The sequence below is a fragment of the Abramis brama genome, assembly GCF_963993115.1.
Source record: "Abramis brama genome assembly, chromosome: 11".
Classification (NCBI taxonomy): domain Eukaryota; kingdom Metazoa; phylum Chordata; class Actinopteri; order Cypriniformes; family Leuciscidae; genus Abramis; species Abramis brama.
Genome location: NC_139973.1, coordinates 21,729,106 through 21,736,863, shown reverse-complemented (window position 1 = coordinate 21,736,863; position 7,758 = coordinate 21,729,106).

Here is a 7,758-nt window from a genome sequence, read left to right as displayed (position 1 = left end):
CATTTTCACTTTTTAATCACAAAATTTCACATTAAATGCCTGTAAAAAGAACTTGTGGTGCTTCATATGGATCTATGATTCCTAATTCCTTTATCTTCCTCTTGTATATTTCTTTTTGTGATGACATGACGTGAAGAGTTAGCTGACGGTGCGCTATATAATAGATAGTGGCAGTGTTCGTCTAAACCAGTGACCGTGACGCTGAAGTTTGTGAGAAAAAATGAATAACATCAGTGCTAACCACGAACATTTATTTATTTGGATTAAATATTAAATTTATCATTCTGTGTCATTTTTCAATGTCAATCTTTTCACTGTTTACATGTTTATGCCCAAAATGCTATACTATTCAAAGTAGTTGACTGTAATTCTCCTCTACCCTGTGTACATTATAAGCCTAGCTCGTTACAGGCACCTCGCGAGCATTCATTCATTCAACTATTTTAAAAGACTGGAATAAACACCAGCACACACAAGCAATCTTTTTTTATAGTCAATTTAATTAAAAAATGTAAACCCAACAGGTATGAAATGTCAGAAAGAGAAAAAAAAATGTTAATGGGAAGACGAGCTGCCCCAGATAGCAATTGCATTTGGCCCGGATCCGTTTTAAGCCCCTTGCCTCCGTTTCTATCTTAGAGACGTTTTCTGATTGTGAACCAGATCCGTGCCAGATAGAGGTTTCAGCTTAAACATTCTAACTGCCATCAGTTCAGTATTTATATCATTTTACAGATCTGGCCCAGATCACTTTTCCCATAGGTAACCGAAAGACATTAGCTGTGTCTGACACTGATTTGGTCCAGATCTGCAATATGAATCTGAGCCGATACTGTTTTCACATAGGCTAACGTTACACTGGTGTGGCCCGAATCTGTGATGCTACATTTTCAGTGTTTTGCCCTCCAGCTCTCGCCAGTTATGACAGAACATCATTTAAGAATGCTAACGTTAGCTTGAAAACTGTAAACGTAACACAAATGTAATATGAAATATCGTTCACATGTAACTTAGTATAATGAGACTCTTACCTCAGCCGGTGATCGGTTGGCATGATGTCCGCTGTGACGAGGCTCACTGAAAAGGGCGTTATTTCCAAAGAATCCAAACGGACTGACTGACAACAGAGGTTACAGAACTCCTGCTCACGGCTGCTCGCCTCTTTACATATACGATTGTTTTGAACCACTGTTGATCTCACAATCCACTTCACGAGAGTAGACTGAATTCAAATCTCCCGCTTGCCCAAACTCGACTGATCAGCTTGCTAACGTTAACCGTTGTGGGCGGGAGTAAACAGCGGAAAAGTAATGGCGGCGAATTTGAATCTGCGTCATCGCGCGCGCGCGCGCACTCACACACACAAAGCCCTGAATGTGCAGCAACGGAGATTTGGAAAAATATTCATAAAATATACATGAAATTATGGGAGAATAAGACAATGAAATAATGATCAAAATGAGTATAAAATAAAATGTGAAATAAAAAATAATTCAATACAGGCCTACTGTAGCCTATGTATGTACAAATACTATTATTTAACCTTAAAAAAACTCACTTTAACCCCCACATGCTTAATCTGTAAGGAAAACATATTGAATAGATGCAGATTTCCGCAGTTATACCTTCTTTACTTTGTTTTCTAATTTCACAGAAAAAAATCTGTAAAATATTACCTAATAATTTCTGTAAAATTACACATAACTCTGTAAAAATACAGACAAGTTCCTTTTAAAAAACGTAAAATTGATGTAAAACCAAAATACAAGCAATTACCTGCAAATTTAACAGTGGACCTTTAAATTACAGCAAATGCCTTTTATTTTACAGATATTTGCTATAATAATGACAAAACGGTAAAAATCTGTAAAAAAAAAAATAGACAATTACCTGTGAAATTACACTTTTTTTTACAGTGTGTGCTGTAACGGACCTTATAGCATCACACAATGTTGCTGTATAGTTTTTAAACACTGATAATATTGCTCAGCTTAATGACAATGCATTTATCTCATGCTCTAGATAGAAAAAAAAATATGCAGACAGGTAACCATGTTGTTTTGAAAATGTTTATTCCACGGAGTTCTTCACACAGTTTGAGAGAAGTATTTCGGATGTGGTCCACATCAGGTAGTCTCTGTCAAAACAGTGTTGGCTCAAATCCGTTTTGCAGATATGGGCCAGAGCAGTTTTTAGCCCTTTTTATAAATGCAGTCGGCTCAATTATATTTTTTCACAATATCAGAAAAATTATCTGACCCCCCCTGCTAAAGTCGCAGTTACAAAACGCGTGACTGTCCCCCACCCTGCTCCTCTTCAGAAAAGTAAATTCGCTGTCCCACTGATCGCGGTATTTACATGAGGGTTTTGTTTTTTTGGCAGGAGTGCCTTCCGTCTCTGTCATAGCGTCCATCATCCATCTCTGTTTTTTTTCTTTTTTTAATACGGGAGGACGGCGGGAAAGAAGGGTAAAATACGGGACTTTCCCGGCCAAAACGGGATACTTGACAGGTATGGATCAGTCATAACATAAGTATCAAATTACATTCACACACACACACACACACACACACACACACACACACAAGATTGGGTTTTTCCAGACTCAGATTGTACCTTTTTCCAGATTTAACAATAAACATGAGAGTCTTCTCAAAACATCAAGATAACATATTCTTTCTCTCAAGGAGTGGACACTTTAAATCCAACTGTAAAGTAAAGACTTTAACTAAGAAATGGTCTCTCAACTATAGACTTCAATGACCCCTGAGACCATTGCTATCTGGGTACCCTAGATAAGCAGATGGATGTAGTGACACCTGTTAAAGAAGTCCATACTTCATTTCTGGAAATGAGCAAGCACTGTTACTGCATTCCTGGCATGGGCCAGACCCTTCAGTCACACTGTAAAACCTAACAGTTATATGTACTAAATAAAATGTAGTTCACTGCACTCAAATATTGCTGAAAGTTATGTGGACACAATGACTGAAACAGAACTGAAACTGAAGGAGTTATAGAACATTTCTAGAGCATGATAATTGGATAATAATTGGATAATTAAGTGATGACCGAGCATTATTGATGCATATTGATGCATTATTGATTATTGACCAAGATCTAGAACCAAGGACTAGATATAATTAATTAAGACCAGGAGTTAGTCAGTCAATTTAAGACAAGAGTCAGAATTATAATAATTTAAAGAAAGTTTCACTGAAGATATTTTGTAGTTTCATCATGCAAAAGTCAGCTTCAAGACTCACAAGGAGTTTGTAGGCCGCTCTGTTACAGTTACAAAGATCACAGCAATTATACCCTTCACCAAGGTCTAAGCTACGTCCTTGCTTTAGGTTGAATGATTCTGATTGGCTAATAAGCAGAATCACTGAAGAAAAGAGAAACACAAGAACTACAATTGACTTTCAGCCACAGCCTTAGATGAAATCAAATGAAGATAAAAGAAGATATTAAATCTCTCAAGATCTCAGCACGTCGTTAAACAACTGCACAAACAGCATTACCAGCTTCACTTATTACTAACCAGTTTGACTTAACTATTTCTGTCAGACGTCTGAAGTTCTTAAGAGAATTAACAGAGGTTTAGAATTTGATGATTTATCGAGTTTTGTTTAAGGTCAACACGATGGAGATCAGTGTTTGCTTTAGTTGGGTTTCTGACCCTTGACTTTTGTACATACGGTTTTTTTCTGGCTGCTGTAACCTGTGTGTTTACAAAGCACATTTTTTATGGCACAAAAATCAAGAAAAAATATGATCAGATGTTGATGGTTAAGTATTGATGATGACAGTCATCATGTAGTGACCTGATTCACTGATCTCATTCAGAGTCTAATATCTGATTAAACGGGCAACATACTATTAGTTTTATTCAAAACTGTTTTATTCAAAATGTATTCAAAATTCTACAGCATAAGCACCAGCAGTGTTGTGACATCAGATAAAAGGCTTTTACAAACAGTGTGTGCACAAAATGTTTTCATCTATGGCATTACTAAAATTAACATATACATCAAGAATCAGCATATGAATCTCAACAATGGTGACCATTACAAAACGATTCATGCTGCAGTGCATGCTGGGTACTATCATAATACAAAACTTATCCATGGCTCTCAGCATGCATTGCAGCATTAATCACCTTTTAATGGTCACCATTGTTGAGATTTATATGCTGATTATTGATGTCTATGTTAGTCTTAGTAATGCCATAGATGAAAACTTTTTCTGCACACACTATTTGAAAAATCCTTCATTTTATCTGATGGTCACAACACTGATACCATAGATGTTTTTAAAATCTGATTGTCACAACAATAGATCTTTACAGTAGAGTCAAGTCACTAATTAATGATTTTCATCATCAAAGCACAACCATCGACACCTGATCATACTTTCTTTTGGCTTTTGTGCCATAACAAATGTGTTACAGCAGCCAAATAAAAACTTATTTGCAAGGGTCAAGAGCCCAACTAAAGCAACCGCTAATCTCCAATATGGTGATCGTAAACGAAACTCAATAAATCATCAACTTCTAAACCTCTGTTAATTCTCTTATGAACTTCTGTAGATGCATGACAGAAAAAAAGTCACACTTGTTAGTAATAAGTGAAGCTGGTAATGCTATTTCTGGAGTTGTTTAATCCTCCTCTGCTGAGATCTTGAGAGATTTAAATGGGTGGTTGATTATGATTTCACTTTTCTAACTTTAGTTAGTGTGTAATATTGCTGTTTGAGCATAAACAACATCTGCAAAGTCAGACGCTCAAAGTTCAAAGCAAAGGGAGATATTTTACGGAAATTGCTTAAGGACTACAACAAATGACTTGTAGGGACTACATTCCTCCCGGGTTAGTGACGTCACTAACCCTGAAATTTACATAAACCCCGCCCTAGGCTTGGGCGGTATTCGAATTTTGATACCGTCAAACCTCCTCCCTATTTTACCGGGGTATATGGTATTACCGTGACTAATTAAAAATTATGACATAATGGGCTCAGATGGCGTCACCAAACTGTTGGCTTGTGCCTACACCGTTCAGAAACTGAATGCCAAGCCCAACCCATGCACGTTGTGTCTGAGTCCGGCTGACGCATTAACTGTTATTATGAGCCCGAGCCCACCATTATTCAACATAATATCTGTGTGCGTGCAACAAGCAAGAAGTGCCTTTGTAATCCGGTGACGCGTGTCCATTGATTTTTATTAATAAAACTTTTCTGCAAAGATGGAAGTTGACGATCGCCATCTCTGTAGTGAACGCGCCTATAGAGAGAAATGCACATCATTACACAATCAGAGAGTGGCCTTTTTCTTTTCGTTTTGAATTGTTTCGTTTAAAGAAATTGACGATCGGCATCTCTGTAGTGAACGCTATAGAGAGAAATGCACATCATGGATTACAGAGAGTAGGCTAGTCTATTTATTTTCGTTTTGAATAGTTTCGTTTAATGAAATTGATGATCGCATCTCCGTATGAACGCGCCTAGAGAAAAATGCACCTCATGGATTACTTAGCCTAATCAGTGAGTAGCCTATTTCTTTCGTTTCTAATTGTTTCATTTAAAGAAATTTCAAGCTTTATTTATATATATTTGTCATGTCTGTGAGGCATAGCCTACACTGAGTTTCGGTTAATTTATGAGATTTCAATGCAAGTGACCGCGGCATGCCCGTCATGATTATCCAGGCAATTGGTTGATGAAAAATTTATTAAAATTAAGATAAAATATATACAAAACGAAATTCGTTTTAAAGAGGCCTTTTACAAAACGAAATTTATTGAAGTGGTCAAATCGTCTGACTCCCGATGCATCCCATCTTATTTGTGCTGTTCACTTTTCATAATCAACAAAGATGGAAAAAATAACATTATAATATTTTAACAAATACGAAACTTAATGCGCTTATTTAATGAACTCGAGAACAAAATGCATCCTGGCAGCAGTGAGTGGGCGGTTGTTTCGGAGATGCAACATTAGGTTAGAGGTGTTTACATCTCTCGTATTTACGGCCTCTCCCTTCTCATTCGGTTGGAACCAGAAATATTGCCTAACTGCAACCACACATAAGCATTTTTTTAGCTACATAAATTCAACTTACCATTCAGAAATGTTCTCTACATGTTGTCACTTCTTCTTGAGTCTCTCCATCTTTGTCTGACTCCGGTTTGAACATAAAAGGCTAAACGTTTTTGAAATTTTCAGTGCATGTCTGTTTGAGGTAAAAGGACACAAGCTGTTGAAGCTCCGCCCTCTGTGCTGGGAGCAGCAGCTCATTTGCATTTAAAGGGACAGACACACAAACAATGCAATTTTGCTCACCCTCAAAAAGCGACAATTTTAACATGCTTAAAAAAATCTGTGGGGTAGTTTGAGTTAAAACTTACCATACACACTCTGGGGACATCAGATACTTATTTGCATCTTGTGAAAAGGGCATTATATTTAGATTTCATAAGGCTGAGTCTGAAGATAGTTCTTGCGTTTTTCTTTCCTTCAGTGATTTTGCTTGTTAACAGCAGGTGTTCATCACTAATGCTTAATCATCACTTAATTAGTCACTTAATTAATCGCTTAACTTCTGCAATGTATATCTTCTTTTAGTTTTTAAAATTAAATTAATTAAGGTAATCGGTGTCCTCAAATGTAATGAGTTAGCTTAACTTATAGGATTTGACTTTGTGTGTGATATTGTGAGCTAGCAGTAACTAAAAGCGCTTAAAAGTTAATTTAAAGTTTGTAATTTGAATGCAGTGTAAAGTTTAATTGTGAATTAAGAAATATCCTTGTTTTAGTGGACTTGATTAGTTCAGAGTACTTATAACTATTGTTTTTTATAAACTTAATTGAATTGAGGTAATCAGTGTCCTCAAATGAAATGAGTTAGCTTAACTTGTTGGGTTTTACAGTGCACCTCTCAGATATTTAATACAGACATTAGAGAATACATGAAATAACATTTTCGATAATCACACGGGTAATTTCTATAACAAAGTAAAATCTCATTAGCCTAGAGAAGTCATTCAACTCATTTGATATTTAGAAGGAAAATATTGATTAATACCTTGATTATTCCTTGTGTTATGTTGCGGGTCAATTTGACCCGTTTAGATTTTATAGTTGCTGGAAATACTGGTTAACCTTTGTTTTTTTTCTTGATATTTTGTGACTTTTTCTCATTTATCATCATGAACATGCATGCAAAGTTTCAACATGCTAGTGTTTTTTGACATATACAAACAAAATTACTGTTCCTTTTGTGATGTTCGCGGGTCAATTTGACCCGCATATTTTAACGCTCTAAGGCAACTGTACGAACCAAAAATAATAACATTTCTTGGTTATACTTTGTTATTTTATTTTTTTACTACCTTATGAAGCTAAAAAATTAGGTTTTCCACACTTATTTCAATAGAGAAAAATATTTTGTCAGCCACAGATGGTAAAAATTACCTATCATTTATTTTTTCAAGCGACCTGAAAGCGACCTTTTTTCAAGCGACCTTTTTTTTTTTTTCTTGATATTTTGTGACTTTTTGCATTTATCTTCATGAACATGCATGCAAAGTTTCAACATGCTGGTGTTTTTTTTTTTTGACATATACAAACAAAATTACTATTACGTTTGTGATGTTCGCAGGTCAATTTGACCCCCATAGGCTATTCAAAAGCAACTGTACAGACACAACATAAAAACATTTATTTTATGTATCAACTGGGCATCAACTCCAGTTC